The sequence below is a fragment of the Prunus avium genome, chromosome 6 (assembly GCF_965620075.1).
Source record: "Prunus avium chromosome 6, drPruAviu1.hap1.1, whole genome shotgun sequence".
NCBI classification, from domain to species: Eukaryota; Viridiplantae; Streptophyta; class Magnoliopsida; order Rosales; family Rosaceae; genus Prunus; species Prunus avium.
The window spans coordinates 22212059-22229373 of NC_142289.1; the positions used below are offsets into that span (position 1 = coordinate 22212059).

General features: G+C 37.6%; 1 non-coding gene across 1 annotated transcript; it reads right to left on the reverse strand.

The window, feature by feature from the left end:
• Nucleotides 1–9793: 9793 nt before the first annotated feature.
• LOC148293831 (small nucleolar RNA R71) lies at nt 9794–9900 on the reverse strand. The gene has a single exon (XR_015836890.1). It is a non-coding gene; the product is annotated as a small nucleolar RNA R71 (small nucleolar RNA).
• Nucleotides 9901–17315: the final 7415 nt, after the last annotated feature.

Genomic DNA, 17315 nt, shown 5'->3' on the forward strand with positions numbered 1-17315 from the left:
GCCGAAATTGCCTCGCCGGGCAATTCGGCAAGTAGACCTCGGCCCCGGCCTTGGAGAGGCCGCAATGAAGGTCACACGCGACCAGAAAGGAGCCCCAAATCTCCTTCAGATCATTCTCTGTTTCACCATCAGGGATCACAGAGAGGTCGTGCGCCAAGAATAGGGGGAACTGCGGAGTGAGGCACACGTGGAACTACGACCCAGTCCTCTCGGCCAGCTCATTGAAAAATTTGAAGCAGAAGGCCGTTGTGTTGTGCTTTGTTAAGCTCATAATTTCATACATATACATGCCCAATTTACTTACTTCTTTTGCTTAGTTTCCTATAATTCTGAGTTATTTGCCTCTATTTGTGTGTTTTGTAGGCCAATAGAGTAAGAGAGCATAATTCATGCAATTCAAGCATGTTTAGGCCTGATTTGGATGAATGGAAGAAGAGCTTAAAGACAAACTCATTTTGGCTACAGCCCCCTGCCAGTCCAGTTCCGTAGGTCATATTGCAAGCTTTGTTTCAGCAATCTACACAGCTCGGATGAGGCAGAATTCTTCATGAAAGTTGTTCCAATGGGTGTGTACTATAACATATCCAAACTTCATCCCCATTGGATAAATCTGGAGTCCGTTACCTAGCAAACACAGAACCATGCTCAGGATGGATTTTGTCAGCGAGCAAAACGAGTTAGCAATTTGTTTTGGCCTTAACTTCTTCATCCGAGCTTGGATTGGGCCAATACTTGTGTGGTTGGATCAAACACATTCTGAACTTCACAATAGACATCTTAAAGTCATCATTTGGTTCAGCCTAGCCCAATTCGTAAGCCCAAGAAGTTGCTGGTGAGCTAGGCATGAGCTATTGTAGCTGGTTGGAAGCTTGGTCATGGTGACATGAAGATGAGCTAGGGCTACTGGTGGGATTTATTGGTGAAGTGCATCAACCAATTCAGATTTTATAATGCAAGTGTTGTATGCATTAGTGAAGTGCATCAACCAATTCATCTTTTATAATGCAAGTGTTGTATGCATTAGCCATATTGAATTCAGATTTATCACTCCCCTCTCCCTATAAATACCACATCCATTCCACATTCAAGACACAACAAATCCTGGGATTCACAACCCCACAATTCACTCCAGCCATCCTCAAACACTCTCAAAATCCCAAACACTCCAACAATCACCAAAACAACTCCAGCAAACCTCTCTTCCATTTCCCTACGAATTTCATCTTCCTTAGCCATCACCACTCACTCAAACTCATCCCAAATCACCTCCATATCCTTCATACATCTTTCTAGAAGTGGGGAAGCTCTTGGAGAAGCATTAGAAGTGGAGAAGCACTTGGAGAAGCCTTGGACACCACAAGAACTTCAGAAAAAGGGTTTTTCTAATCTTATTGCATTCATTATGTTTTCTCATTTCTGTTCAAGTCTCTTTTCCATTATGAGTAGCTAAATCCATAACTAGGGCTTCGATGTAACCTAACATGAATATTCTGGGTTTATAAGTTTGGAGTTTCAAGTTTGATTCATGATTCATGTTCTTATTCATTATGCTTATAAGTTAACATGCTTGTTTGAATGATTGATCACCATTAGAACTTGTTTGTTAACTATCTTGGTTTGAATTAAGAGTATACACCATGCTTTAATTCGAATTGAACTATGAATAGGAAGAGTATGTATGGACATTCGACAACAGGGATTAGATACATACTTGGTTGTTTAAAATGTTCTTCTATGCTTAATGGGTTCCTAATGCTTAATTTTAGGTTAGACAACAAATGATCAAATTAGGGAATTAGGAACACAAGGTTAGGACCAAACACCATGGCCTAATCATACTTTAGCTAGAATCAATCTTTGAATCTGAATTAGACTTGTTACTTGAATCTTTATAACCCATAATTGAATTGTTATGGTGATTCGAATGCCCTAGTCTCAAAATCTGTTTTCCAACTCTTAAAACCACTCTTTGTTACATTTGTTTACTTGTTTTTGTTTGCAATTTCATTTTGCTTCTTTTGTTCAACAATCACAACCACTCTTGTTTTAAATTCTGTTTTAGACATAACCTCCTACTTTCTTGAATTTGGTAATCTAAGTACATAACTAGTTTTAACTTCTCAGTCTTCGTGGGTACGACCTCGTACTTGTCTTGCTATACTACTAATTGCCCCGTACAATTGCGAGTTAACATAATATTAACAACATGCTTCCTGGGGGCCCTAGGAAGTATGCTTGAAGCCAGAACTGAAAGGCCCAGAAGGGGCCGCCGTGCTTCGGTTTCATCCCATCAGTGACGATGTCATGAAGCGTACGGTAGATGTGGTCGGGGAGAAATGGGCCGAGCGCCAGTGTTCCGCCTTGCGCAAGATAGTCGGCCAGGTGGGCGAACTACAGGGTTACCTTGTTCGCCTGGGTACAGAACACGAACTTGCACAAAACCAGTACAGCAAGAACGCGGCATGTTCAACTTCGCCGAGAGAGGCGACGGCGTCGCCTTCGGCGTTGTCCTCGACCCCAAAATTGCTATAGAAGCTGGAGTAGTTGAGTATGTTCTTCGCCTTGCTCCCAGCGAGCCTGGCGACTGTGGGCCACGCGGCCTTGAAGCTTCCCTCAGCCTCAGGGGCAACCAGTGCGGCGTACACTTCCATGCCGAGAGGAGAGAGGCCGAACAGGGCGGCCATGTCAAGAACAGTCGACGTCATCATGTCGAACCGAAGGTTCATGGTGTTCGTAGCCGAGGAAAAGAAGCTCAGAGCCACGGCGAAAAGCGACTGGTCCATGATGAGTGGCCGATCAAGAGCTTGATCAAGTGGTAGATGCCTTGATCTCTCCACTGCTGGCCGAAGAAGTGCTCCATCCTCGACAGCCATTTTTCCCAGTCTGGGGTCGAGGTTGGCCATTGGGGCTGCGGCCGAGCAACGTTCCAATCTTGGTAGTCCCCCCCATCAAAGACCGAGAGATCCACCATGTTTTTTAGGTGAGAAGCCAGCCTCTCTGGCATACCACCGTCCAGAGAAGGGCTGAGGACGCATGAGTCAGTAGCGGTGCCGTCATCATCAATCCAAGGCGCAACGATATCGAGTAGAACCGAGCCTTGGATTTCTCGGCAGAGGTTTTCAAAGCCAGTCTGGAAGACTTGGGACAGAGCCTCGACAGATGTAGAGGTGCTGGAGGCCATTAAAACAGATTGAGGTTAGGTGTTTGGGAGAAAAGTGTAGAGAGAAAACGATGAACACAAAGAACATCGAAGGAAAACCCAGAAAAGGCTAAGAACTTGTGAGCTTTTAGAAAGTCGAAGTTCAAGAATGATGAGTCAAGGGAGAATCGTGGTTACAGACAAGAATCACTAATGAACTTCGAGACTTAGAGTTCAAGAGGGTTGAGGGATTGAGAGAGAATTTTGGCAGAGCTTCGGCGTCTGAGAATTCTGAGAGCGTAAGGAAAAAACGAAGAAGATTGGGCTTTTATATTTGCGCTCAAATACGAAACGAAAGGGCGTGGCTTTCTCGAGAAACGTAACGGTCTGACAGCGCACTCTAGTGCGCGATGACGTGTCGAAACCCCAGAGGCCGTCGTTTCAATTGACGAGATGAAGTGACAGCTCGCGCGAATCAAGGCGATGATGGTCTAAATGACGTGCTTATGTATTAAAGACGCCGACCGACTCGCGCATTTAAGGCACCAACTGTGAAACTCTGGGAATGTGGGGGCAATGTTTGTGCCTAAAAAATCTCGGCCGCGAAAGACGACCGAGGGAACTTCCTCTCGGCCTTGGCACCTGCCCAGGAAAGGCAAACATGGCAGGGTGTTGTTCGTTTTCTTTCATGCAACCAAGATGAGGTGTGAAGGCGAAACTCCCACGGCCTCGGCATTGCAGGCCGAGGCCGAATAAAACAAACTCCTCAGATACACGGCCAAAGTAGGAGAATCAAGTGATATCGCCACGTGGCATCATGGCCCCACACTTCATTTAATGAAGTAGTGCCTCTGATCACAACAGAAAGCCCATGATCCATAAAGAGCATTAATGAGCCAAGAAAGGGGGGACGTGATTGAAGTCAGATGCGGTGAGTAAAATCAGGGATTAGGTGTGAACATCCCACGATTTTGTAAGGTTAACCCACCAACCATCAGACCATAGCATTAAATGCGTCCCCACGGCCAAAGCAGAACCCACGATCAAGGCGGCGGCCGGGATTTATGGGGTCACACCACAGTGCTTCACGATCCCAAATGCCGATTTGACTACCCACTTGCTCTGATCAGGCCCATCATGCAGAGCTCCTCCTATAAATACCAAGCTCGAACTACATTCAAAGGGTTTAACACCAAACACAAGCCTGCCACGGAGCAGATTTAATTTTTCTGTCATTTACTTCTTGTCATTTACATTCCTGTAATGCCATTTCAATACATTTACTTGTTTTCTTAGGAGTAGTGGCAGTTTGTAAAAAAATCCATTCATCAATATATCACACGACCCTTGATTTTCAAGGCGCCGGAGCACCATCCTTGTTACTCTTTCGTTCATCCCATATATCATACGACCGTCGCCACCCAGCGACGCGTCGGAGCACCACCTAAAACCACCATCAGCACCACCATCAACGGCGTTGTAGCTCAGGCCGTGAACCTAACGGCCAAGATCAGTTCCTCTCTCGGCCACAATCGTTTGATTAAAAGTTAGACTCAAACAGGCGCATCACTCATATATCCAACCAATCATATCACCCTCAAACGCACGGCGAACCGTGCTGGCACGCCCGCTCATCCAATTGCACAAAACCCAAGAAGGACGACCTCTGTTGACGCAGACCCACTCAGCCCGGAAAATTGGAGTAAAAACCCTTATGACCAAATACCTCTTAAGACATATCCTTAGTTAAATCTCAATTACAACTACGGTGATTATATCGGTGCCGGGTACACCATATTTTATCATTAGCATCCCGATTTCAGTCACTCATGGTTCATTAATTTCGATGCCAAATTCGATGCCCAGTTCCCTTTCTGGTTTCTTCAATGGTGGAAAATTCATGGCCCTCATTGGGAAATCATTACAGCCAATCTTCAGAAGTCAGTCAATTATTTCAGTCATAAAAAGAAGCTCCATCAATCAGAGAAGTTTTTCCCTATACTCCTTCATTTTATGGCCAAGTACAAAGTCCCTTGGATTCTAAAATGGAGTTATCAAGTCAATTGGGACACCAGAAATTTGTCTCGACATTTTGCAACAAAACGGTGGGATAAATTCGGAACCGACAGAATCATATGCCAAGTTGACGCAGAGTATCCGCCTCTCCAAGCGCCAGTCAATCCAGTCAAAGATGCCTCTCCCAGCAGTTCTTGTGCCTCTCTCAAAGGCAAGTCCAAAGAAGAGTTAACAGAATTAGCTGAGCAAATCCTAGCCCAAGTTACACAAATGAAAGATGAAGATAGTGATGATGCCAGTCCAAAATCTGAGTCCTCTTCCAGTCAGCCGCCGAGCCAGCCTTTCAGTCAAAAGCCTAAGCCCAGATGGTCAGACTATGCTCCCGACAGTCAGGACCCGTATGATTTGAATGAAGACTGAAAGCAAAGCAAGACGCCCCTGAGTTAAAGCAAAAGACATAGTTAAAGCAAAGATGCCCCTGAGTTAAAGCAAAAGTCAAAGTTAAAGCAAAGATACCCCGACAAGTTAACGTCCAAAGTTTTTCATCCAAGTTAAAGTAAAAGTAATTTCAAAAGTTTTTTTGTTTCCTTCTACATTCCAAGTCTTTAAATTGTTACCCCAAGTCACTTGTGTTTCCCAAGCTTGACTGAGTAAGCATTGTAATTTTTTCAGTTTTCAAAGTTCTCTCAGTGTTCTAGACCTGAGACAACACTTAGTCTAGGAGTGTGAGTGTCCTTCGTGGCATTGCTCGAGTGTTGTAAGAGTGAGAGTGTGAGTGTCCTGCGTGGCATTGCTTTCACTAGGAACTAATATTTCTGTAGTTTTTACATTGTTTTTCAAGCTTCACTAGTTAATAAAGTTAATTTCAAGTTAATCCTATTTTCGTTCCTAAGCATTATTTTGAGTTAATTCATGTATGAAGGATACTTAAATTATTTTTACATTCCATATTACGTATATATTCTCCAAGTCTGTATTTATTCAATTTGCAGATTTTATTTTTATTTCTATCGAGTTATCTGGTTAACCTTACCCACAAATCACTATTATACTCTCTTCATGCGTTATTCTGGTTCCCGTATTCCCTATGCCTATCTCTAGTTAAATCCAAGTCTTCCGTTGTCTCTGCCTTCTGGTATCAGAGCCGTAAATGTTGAAGGAGTTGAGTCTAAGTTTGCTACTCATATCGCCCAAGTGGATGATTTAGGACTTCTGAGTTAGCAAGTTTTTGAACAGTTATTCCAAACAGTTATCTTAGAGTCATCTGTTCCTTTTAGGTTCCATCTCTTGAGAGTCTGAACCCTTATGTCCAGGGCCAAACAGTAAGTCCCAGGAGAGGCCTGAGCGGTTGCGGCAGGAGATCGGTGAGAGAGAGAATGCCTTAGGATACAGGTACCTTTGAGCTAACCCTAGGAGTTTCTGTAGATCTTCTACCTCTAGAGTCTTGAGTCCAAAACATGGATAGCATGAGTCGTCTATTTAGAACCAACTCAGTTAATTCTTCTAGTTCTAGAACCAGTTTGAGTCAAGTTCCAGACATAGTTAATGAAGAACAATTAGAGTTTGAATCAACTAGTAATGAGTTACACTGTAATGATTGGAACATACCCAGAGTCTCTAGTAAAGAAATTTATAAGCAAAACTGGTCAATCAATACATTCAAATCAACTACGCATATTAAGACAGTAGAACAAGTTTATGCTCTAGGAAAAGAACATGAAACATGCCAGTTACTTAATCTTGAGTCAATTAAGAAACATAGGAAAGAAGGTAATAATTTTTTGCATATAGGATTAGTCCAAGTTGCAGTTAAACCATTAACTAAATTAGGTCTTAATGCTTCAATTTTATTAAGTCTAAGAGATGCTAGATTTAACGATTTCCAGGATGGAGTTTTAGGAATTATTGAGTCAAGTTTATGTCATGGTCCAGTTCATTTTGATTGTTACCCAGATTTCACAGTTAGCTTAAGCGATCCCCACATATTAAAAGTTTTAACCTTAAATATTAAAACTCATGGTTATAAGGGTCGTTTGGTACGGCGGACTGTCATGGACTGGACTAAATCCTGGGACTGTCTCGGATTAGCTCGGATTGGACTAAGCGGGATTAAGTCCTGACCTACGTTTGGTGCTGCGTCGGACTAAGAAGCTGGATTGTAAAAATAGTGAAGACCTATGTTTGGTGTTGTGTCGGACTAAAAAATAATTATTTTATATTTAAAAATAATAATTTTTAAATAATTAAATTTAAGTTTTTTTGTTATTAGAATTACCAAATTGACATATATATATATATATATATATATATTTCTTTTCCTCCAAACCAAATTCAAATGTACATTTTCCTCCAAACCAAATTCACATGTACATTTCATATGTGCAAAAGTTAGAAATTCTTCATATATGCCAAAGTCATCTACATGACTTAGAAATTAGAGGTTCAGTTCACTACATACAATTCTACCATTAGTACATACAAATAAACATCCACAATTTCAAAATGAAACTAAGAAGCCCCACAACCATGAACCATCTGGCTTTAATGCTAGCAAAATGTTATACAATTTGTGGTGTTTCCAAAATGAAGCCAATCTTGTGAATGCATCATTTGTGGTGTTTCCAAAAAGATAGATTGATGAGCACATAAACTATCACATTTATTATCCCTAAATATATTTGTTAGTAATTGATTTTCTTACAATTTTAGTTAATTAGGTTTGTTTTTCACTTTTGCACTTGCTTACATACCCATTACATAATTGATGATGATTTCATTATTTTATCTTAAGGTTGAGGAATTATCAAAGAGAGACTTGGTGGCATTAAACAATTTATAGTTGGGAATGACCAAATGAATGATGAAGTTTAGTGCCACACCAAGGCATAAAAGAAAGGAAAAGAAGCAATGGATGGAGCAACCAAGAAGAAAAGAATTGAAAAGAATGCATGAAGTGCCACACCCATGCCAAAAGAAGAAACAATGAAGAGATGGGTTACGGTTGTGCATTGAAGAAGATGAAGAATTTGGAGAATGGAGTCAACAACACTATGGAATAAGTAATATAAGCAAATTGGCAATTGGTTTGATGGCAAGTGGAATACATATTAAATTCATGAATGGAGGGATTTAATGAATTTAGAATTGCTCCCATTTTCCTATAAATAGGAGGAGCTATGGCATTGTAAAAACACACCAAACTCCACAACTCTTGAGCTTTCTCTCTTCCCTCCATCTTTCTAAGTTTTAATTTCTGTTTTTAGTTTTATTTTATTATGGGGAACTAACTCCCTAGCTAAGGCTAGGGAGAAAGCTTTTAATATAAGTGTGTAATTTTTATTAGTTTGATCCAAACTTAAGCTTTAATGTGAATTTGTAGTTTTTGTTCAAATGGAATTTGTAGTTTTCTTTTTAATTAATTGATGAATGTTTGATAATCTATTTCATGGGTTCAATCATGTTTTTCCCATTGTGTAGTAAAAACTTTCATGCTTTTAAAAGAGAAGAGAATTACCAAAGATTAATAGAATTTTGATGAAGATTATTTTTTGATAGTTTGTTGCCAATGGTACAAGTTATGCTTAGAATACTTCTAAAGGAAATTAAAAAGGGCTTTAATTATTTTGAACAACTACAAAGGAAAATATTTTGTGGATCAAATTATTAAGAGTTGCATGCTTATGTTAAAAGTGGAAACCCAATGCCTTAGTGTTTTAATCAATTAAATTTTCTCTAAATCAAATCTTGCATAAATCAACCTCTCAATCACACTTGTTCTTTTTCTTCTCTGTTATTTTCTTTACACTGCTCTCTGTGGATACGACACTGGGACTTCCGAGCTACACTGCTATATGACACCTCCCTTGGGTTTTGCAAAGTGGTGCGAACAAAATTGGCGCCGTTGCCGGGGAGCGGCTTGTCAAAGAGTACAGAGATCCCCTTGGTCAGAGGTTTGCTGGTTATGTGAAATTCTTCACATATGGTACACTCTTTCCAACTTTCATCCTATTGTTAATATTTTTTTTAAAATTTTTTTAAAATTTTGTTTTTGTTTATTTATTTATTTACTTTATGTGACCTAGAGATCATCTAGGAAGGTTTGTCAGAAAGTCTGAAACTGTTAATTTAGAACATTCTGCTTCAACTTCTTCAACTGAAATATCCAATAAATCTGAAAGCATGGCAGCAATTGTGAATGATGAACAAGAAATTGCGAATAATGAACAAGAGGTTAATGCTCAGATTTTGAATAATGAAATGAGAGAAGAAGTAGTTGCACCTAGAACTTTAGAGACATTTTTGCATCCTATTCGTGCACCAAATCCTTCATGCATCATGTTTCCACCTAACATGCCAAATTATGATTTCAAACCTGGAATGATTCAATTACTACCTATTTTTCATGGCATGGAAAGTGAAAATCCTTATGTGCATGTTAGGGAATTTGAAGAAGCAATTGGCACCGTTTACAATGTTCAACTTGATAGGATTAATTTCATAAGGTTGAAATTTTTTCCCTTTTCCTTAAAAGAAAAGGCTAAAAGTTGGTTGTATTCATTAAGGGCTAGATCCATAGGTTCTTGGGGGGAAATGACTCAAGCATTTTTCAACAAGTATTTTCCTAATCACAAGACGATTGCTCTTAAGAAAAGAATCTCAAATTTCTCTCAAAAGGAAAATGAAACTTTGTATCAAACTTGGGAAAAATTTAAAGAGCTTTTGAATTTGTGTCCACACCATGGCTTTGAAAACTGGCGTCTTGCTAGTTATATCTATGAGGGACTTCTCCCTCGTGATCGCCAATTTGTTGAGTCTATGTGTAATGGAAATTTTATGCAAAAAGACCCTGATGATGCCTTAGAATTTTTGGATGAAATTGCTGAAAAAGCTCATCAATGGACTGTCCCCAGTCTAGTTGAGACCACTGATCGTTCAAGAATTGCCACATCGTCTACTAATAAAGGAATTTACCAATTAAAAGAAGAAGATGATTGGAAATTAAAATTTGAGGTTTTGACTAAAGAGATAGCTGCTTTGAAAACGGAAAAATCAAATTTGCCTCAACCTGTTTTTCAAGCTGATGTTAATCAAGTATGTGATTCTTGTTATGAGATTGGTCATACTGTTAAAAATTGTCCAATTTTTCAGGAAATGAAAGGAGCTTATGAGGAGCGTTGTGCTGCTATTGGAAACTTCAAACAACAATATTCTCCTTTTTCCAACACTTACAATCCAGCAACAAGGAATCATCCAAACTTTCGTTGGAGCAATGATTCACAACCTCAGGTAAGTGACATGAATTCTTCCAATAATCAGTTTCAAGCACCTAATGCATTCAATGCTAGGCCATCTTTGAGCGATACTCTTCACACATTTATGCATGAACAACAGAAGCAAAATCAAAGGTATGATACTTTGCTTGGTCAATTGGTTGAAGAAAATAAAGAACTTAAGAGTCAAATTTCCAAGTTGACTAACTTTTTGGCTGTTAATGAAAAAGGAAAATTTCCTGCCAACACTCAACCAAATCCAAAAGGGGCCAATTATTGTGAATCTTCACTTGAGCATGTAAAGTCTGTCATTACTCTTAGAAGTGGTAAAATAATTAACTACACACCTTCACGTAAGGAAGTTGAAAAACCTAAGAATAATGATGAACTTAACATGTCCAACTTGAATGAATCAACTGAATATCATTTTCCTGCTCCTTTTCCTCAAGCTTTAAATCCTCCAAAGAAATTGAGTCAAAATTCTGAAATTTTAGATGTCTTTAAAGAGGTTAAAGTGAATATTCCTTTGTTAGCTGCTATTAAACAGATTCCATCCTATGCTAAATTTTTGAAAGATTTGTGCACAATCAAAAGAAAGCATCAAGTGAAGAAAAAGGCCTTTTTAACTGAACATGTGAGTGCATTGTTACAATATAAAATTCCTCCAAAATATAAAGACCCTGGAAGTCCTACTCTTTCGTGTGTAATTGGAAATAATTTTATTGATCGTGCATTACTTGATTTAGGCTCCAGTGTAAATTTATTGCCTTATTCAGTGTACTTGAAGCTAGGTCTTGGTGACCTTAAACCTACAAAGGTAAATTTGCAATTGGCTGATCAATCAGTAAGGACACCGCGAGGGATTATTGAAGATGTGTTGGTCCAAGTGGACAAATTTTATTATCCTGTTGATTTTATTGTTTTGGACACTGCACATGTTTCAAATTCTGATAATCAAATTCCTGTGATTTTAGGACGTCCTTTCTTGGCTACTTGTGATGCTAACATTAATTGCAGAAGTGGAGTCATGAAACTTTGTTTTGGAAATATGACTATGGAAGTTAATGTTTTTAATGTTTATAAACAGTCTTCTGGGGAGGAAGATGAACCTGAATCTGTGAATTCTATCTCAACTTTATCGCATGATCAATTTGCGAAAAGTAGTGTTGTTTCTTGTGCAGAAAAATTTCAAATTAATTCTAATGGTTCTGATTTAACAAGAAATTCACAAATTACTGAAATTGGTTCATTATTTGATTCTTTATAGGTACAGGAAGGGATTGGCTGGAAACCCAAAATTGACAAACTTCCACCTTTATATGATGAGCCTATGGTGTCAAGTGTAAATGAGGCTCCTAAAGTGAAAGTGAAATTGTTCCCTAAGTCTTTGCCGAACACTAAAGTTGACACTTCTCCTGTGGTATCCATTTCTAAACCTAATTATTTTCAGGGAGAAAATTATTCAAAGACTTTTCAGCATTTAGGTGACTTCTATCCCACTCGTTATAATTTCGTTCCAACATGTCTCTCATATTTTTCTTTTATAACACATTGAGGACAATGTTTCATTCAAGTTGGGGGGAAGTGGAATTATTTTTGGCAATTTGTGTGTTTGTAAATTTTATTTTATAAAATTAAAAAATTAAAAATAAAAAAAAATTTAAAAAAAAACCTTCATGCTTGTTGTCATCAAAACAGACTTGCATTAAATTGAGATTTGATATTCATGCATGAGTTTAAAATTGGGAACACTTGAGCGATACGATAACTAATCCAGTCTTTAGTCTTTTTCATTTATTTCTATTTAATGAATGATTTATGAGCTAAGCTTTGAAAAATTCACACTCACACTAATGATTTATGAGCTAAGCTTTGAAAATACGATAACTAATCCTGAAAACCCTCACGAGACTACAACTCGTCCACTAGGGCAACCTAGGGGTTTAAAGGCTTATTGCATACGCTAAATGCAATCGAGATCCCTACGAAAGTGGCTTAGTTAGTTTTCATTTATGCTTAGTTTTTAATTTTAGTTTGCTCAAGGACTAGCAAATTATAGGTTTGGGGGTATTTGATGAGCACATAAACTATCACATTTATTATCCCTAAATATATTTGTTAGTAATTGATTTTCTTACAATTTTAGTTAATTAGGTTTGTTTTTCACTTTTGCACTTGCTTACATACCCATTACATAATTGATGATGATTTCATTATTTTATCTTAAGGTTGAGGAATTATCAAAGAGAGACTTGGTGGCATTAAACAATTTATAGTTGGGAATGACCAAATGAATGATGAAGTTTAGTGCCACACCAAGGCATAAAAGAAAGGAAAAGAAGCAATGGATGGAGCAACCAAGAAGAAAAGAATTGAAAAGAATGCATGAAGTGCCACACCCATGCCAAAAGAAGAAACAATGAAGAGATGGGTTACGGTTGTGCATTGAAGAAGATGAAGAATTTGGAGAATGGAGTCATCAACACTATGGAATAAGTAATGGAAGCAAATTGGCAATTGGTTTGATGGCAAGTGGAATACATATTAAATTCATGAATGGAGGGATTTAATGAATTTAGAATTGCTCCCATTTTCCTATAAATAGGAGGAGCTATGGCATTGTAAAAACACACCAAGCTCCACAACTCTTGAGCTTTCTCTCTTCCCTCCATCTTTCTAAGTTTAATTTCTGTTTTTAGTTTTATTTTATTATGGGGAACTAACTCCCTAGCTAAGGCTAGGGAGAAAGCTTTTAATATAAGTGTGTAATTCTTATTAGTTTGATCCAAACTTAAGCTTTAAAGTGAATTTGTAGTTTTTGTTCAAATGGAATTTGTAGTTTTCTTTTTAATTAATTGATGAATGTTTGATAATCTATTTCATGGGTTCAATCATGTTTTTCCCATTGTGTAGTAAAAACTTTCATGCTTTTAAAAGAGAAGAGAATTACTAAAGATTAATAGAATTTCGATGAAGTTTATTTTTTGATAGTTTGTTGCCAATGGTACAAGTTATGCTTAGAATACTTCTAAAGGAAAGAGCTTTAATTATTTTGAACAACTACAATGAAAAATATTTTGTGGATCAAATTATTAAGAGTTGCATGCTTATGTTTAAAGTGGAACCCCAATGCCTTAGTGTTTTAATCAATTAAATTTTATCTAAATCAAATCTTGCATAAATCTACTTTTCAATCATAATTGTTCTTTTTCAGCTCTGCTATCTTTACACCGCTCTCTGTGGATACGACACTCGGACTTCCGAGCTACACTGCTATACGACACCTCCCTTGGGTTTTGCAAAGTGGTGCGAACATAGATGCATCAAACTTAGTTAGGCCATGTCCTCAAGCATTGTCACTAAGCAACTGCTCAACAAACACTTTCTTGATATCATCATCCAAAGACATGAATATAGATATATTTTGTGGCTTCTCCAAAATGAGTTTTAGTGCTGCAATTTGATCTAAAGGAGAAAATCCCATTTTCTTGAGTTATTTGGCAATATCATATCAATCTTCATTACCTTTTATTATAGCCTCAGTCACCATTTGCATCCTTTTCCCAGATGCTTCAAACAATTTCTCCAATACAGTCACAATCTTCTCTTCATCACTTGAGCTTGCAACTCTTTTCCTCTTATTTTGACTGTTCATGGATTGGCTTCCTTCTCTGTTTAAAGACATAGGAGATGCATCTTCCTGGACACAATTATCACTAGCATTAACTTCATTATTGCTTTGCTCTTCCATCATGTTAGCAGGGGCTTAAGCTCTTTGTCCGTTAGCACAATCCTTTCCAAAGATATTAGAAAGTCTATCAAACAAAGGAAATGGTTTGCTCCTCCATTCAGCTGCTTCCTTGTGGTGCTATGATAAAACAAGGCACCACTTAGCTTATTTTCAATATGTAAAAAAAAAAAGTAACAAAAGCAAGTTTAAAATCTACACTCATCAAACCCACTTGACATCTTTATGTAAGAAAAATAGCAAAAATAAGTAATCATGTACCTGCACATAAGTTTCCCATGCATCATTACTATCAACCTCAACACACTTTTTTATATCATTCCAAGCAAATCCACTTGTGTTTATCATGTCATAGACTATACTATATTGCTTTTTCCACTTCTTCAATTTTGATTCAATATGAGGGCATGCCTTTAGCCCCGAATTAGGACATTTAATATTCAAAGCCTTCTCCATTTGGACCACAGTACCAGATTTGAAACTACCAGTCTCACAGCGGTGGCCTGCAGCCACAAAATCATCTAGCACGTTCAAAAATGCATCTTCTTCAAACTTGGACCATGACCACCTAGTTCCTTTCTTTCCTTGTTCAAAGTTTTGACTGTTACCTTCACTTTCCATCCCTAAGAATAATCAACACAAATAAAATAATACCACAATCAATAATTGGAATCTGCAAAGAAAACATAACTTTGTTTCAAAGCATGACTCTTCTCTAGTACATCACATAACCTCAAAAACAAAATGAAAAATAAAATCTGCAAATAAATTGATAAATTGACTACAATACCACAATCAATACATTGTTAAGGCTGAATTATCATGCCTCAAATACAAATTACAATCACATAAAAAAGAAAACACCTTAAGAACTCAAACATAAATAACAAGAGTTGGCTAGTTATTCGCATTTCCTTGCCACTCATTATACATTTCGAAGGCCAAGTCATTCCTCCAAGTAATCCATTCATCCGATGCTCCAATGGTGCCAACCATATCACCTTCTATCATATTTTCCGTCTCTTCAATTTCAATTATTTCATGCTCTAGTGGATCTCTAGACATCTCCCTCCTAATGAGATTATGTAAAAGACAACAAGTCGTAATTATTCGACATTGTGTCTTTATTGGATAAAAAGATGGACTCCTTAGTATGCTCCATCTAGCTTTTAGCAACCCAAAACAACGTTCTATTACGTTTCTTGCTTTAGCATGCTTCATATTAAAATATTCTTGATGATTTACAGGTGTATTTCCTTCTCTCCATTCCAATAGATGATATCTTGTTCCTCTATATGGTGCAAGAAATCCCTCACCATTTGTGTACCCACCATCTACAAGGTAATAATAACCTAATAACCAAAAATAAAAATAAAAGAAGTCAATTCCTATTATTGTGTGGTATAATTATATAAACTTACAATTATTTATAAAGTGGACACTAGCTAATGGCCTTACCGGTAGGAACTCTTAATCCATTAGGCCTAGTTATGGCATCTCGAAGGACTCTAGAGTCGGATGCGGATCCCTCCCAACCCGGCAACACAAATATAAATTGCATGTCACGTGAGAAAACGGCCAACACATTTGTTGCAATTTCTCCCTTTCTAGTCCGATATCTCGGTTTTTCAGTTTCAGCTACTCGCACTTTAATGTATGTTCCATCTAGTGCTCCCAAGCAATTCTATTAAAATAAAATAAAAAAGGACAGGAGAGCTTTCATTAAGTTTATATGCTGCACATATCATAGAAAAGAAAGCCAAAGCATAATAAACATACCTTAAACCATTTCCATCTATTATCTGTGCAGTTATCACCTACAGGTTCCGGTACTCTCAATAGGCTACCTTGTAATCTTAAAATGCCTTGTAACACGGAATTGAAGTACCTACTAATAGTCTCTCCTGATTAAACAAATCTATTTCTAATAGTACGATTCTTAACATGATGAGCAAGCATATGCAAGAACATACATACTTGCTCCACCATAGTCACCAAACCATCATTCTTTAACCTTCCATCCGTGCGAAGCAAATCACATAATAAACCAAACGTCTTTAAATCCATTCTTAGTTCACTCACACATGCTCTGTCATTGCCTAATATACTGTTCAAATAACGTAATCGATTCTCATGTCTAACAAACGAACGGTTATTGAGGGAACGTCTTTCTAAAGTCTTCGATTTCTTCTCATATTTTTTAGCATCATAAGAACAAGAATCGTGCAAGCACACATGGTCTCTAAATGCCACATCTCCAACAATAATATCAACAACATTCGTCTTTGATCCATATCTATTAATAAATAAATAAAAGAAGAATTATTGCACTTAACCAATCCTATTGAAAGTGAAATAACCCCAAATTGAAAATAAAAAGTTTCATATGCAAATAGAAACATAACAATTAATGCAAAGCCATAATTAATACCATTTGCAAAGTATGGAAAATTCACCCCAAATGGACCAAAAATTATCAACCAATGTGTGCCTAATACCACAACAAATATGAAGAAAAGAGTTGTAGGATTATTTCACTTTTGGCCAAAAGATGCTGCTGCTGCTGATTAACACCATGTTATTTATTGCATTTTCTTATTTGAGAGACCAAAACCAAGTGACATTCATGCAGGATGCAAATTGCTCTATCAAATGACAGATACAATCAATCACGGGCAATTGCAAACTCCAAAACTATAAATCTTTCTCCAAACAAAAAGAAAAAACAGAGCATGACTTTGCTTTGACATGGCCAAAGAAAAAAGAAAAAAGAAAATTGAATCACCAAATCACCAACGAAGAAAAAAGAAAATTGGCAAACTCCAAAACTACAAATCTTCCTCTGTGTAATCTTTTAGCACTAAATCACCAACCAAAAAAAATAAAATTCGCAGACCTAGGTAGTGCCAAAGTTAAGACAAAGGCCTGCAAATAATGACAATGGGGAAATAGGGAAAAAGACTTACAAAAAAAAGGAAAAAAAAAGGTACAGACATTCTTATGTTAGTTAATCTAATTGAATACAGTTTGAACGAGAGTAAGTTGAGGCTGCACTTCAAAACTTACACCTCAACTCAGAGTTGGGCATCCAAACTATTTCTTACCATCTCCAGATCTCGGAGTTTCACATGTATAGACCAAT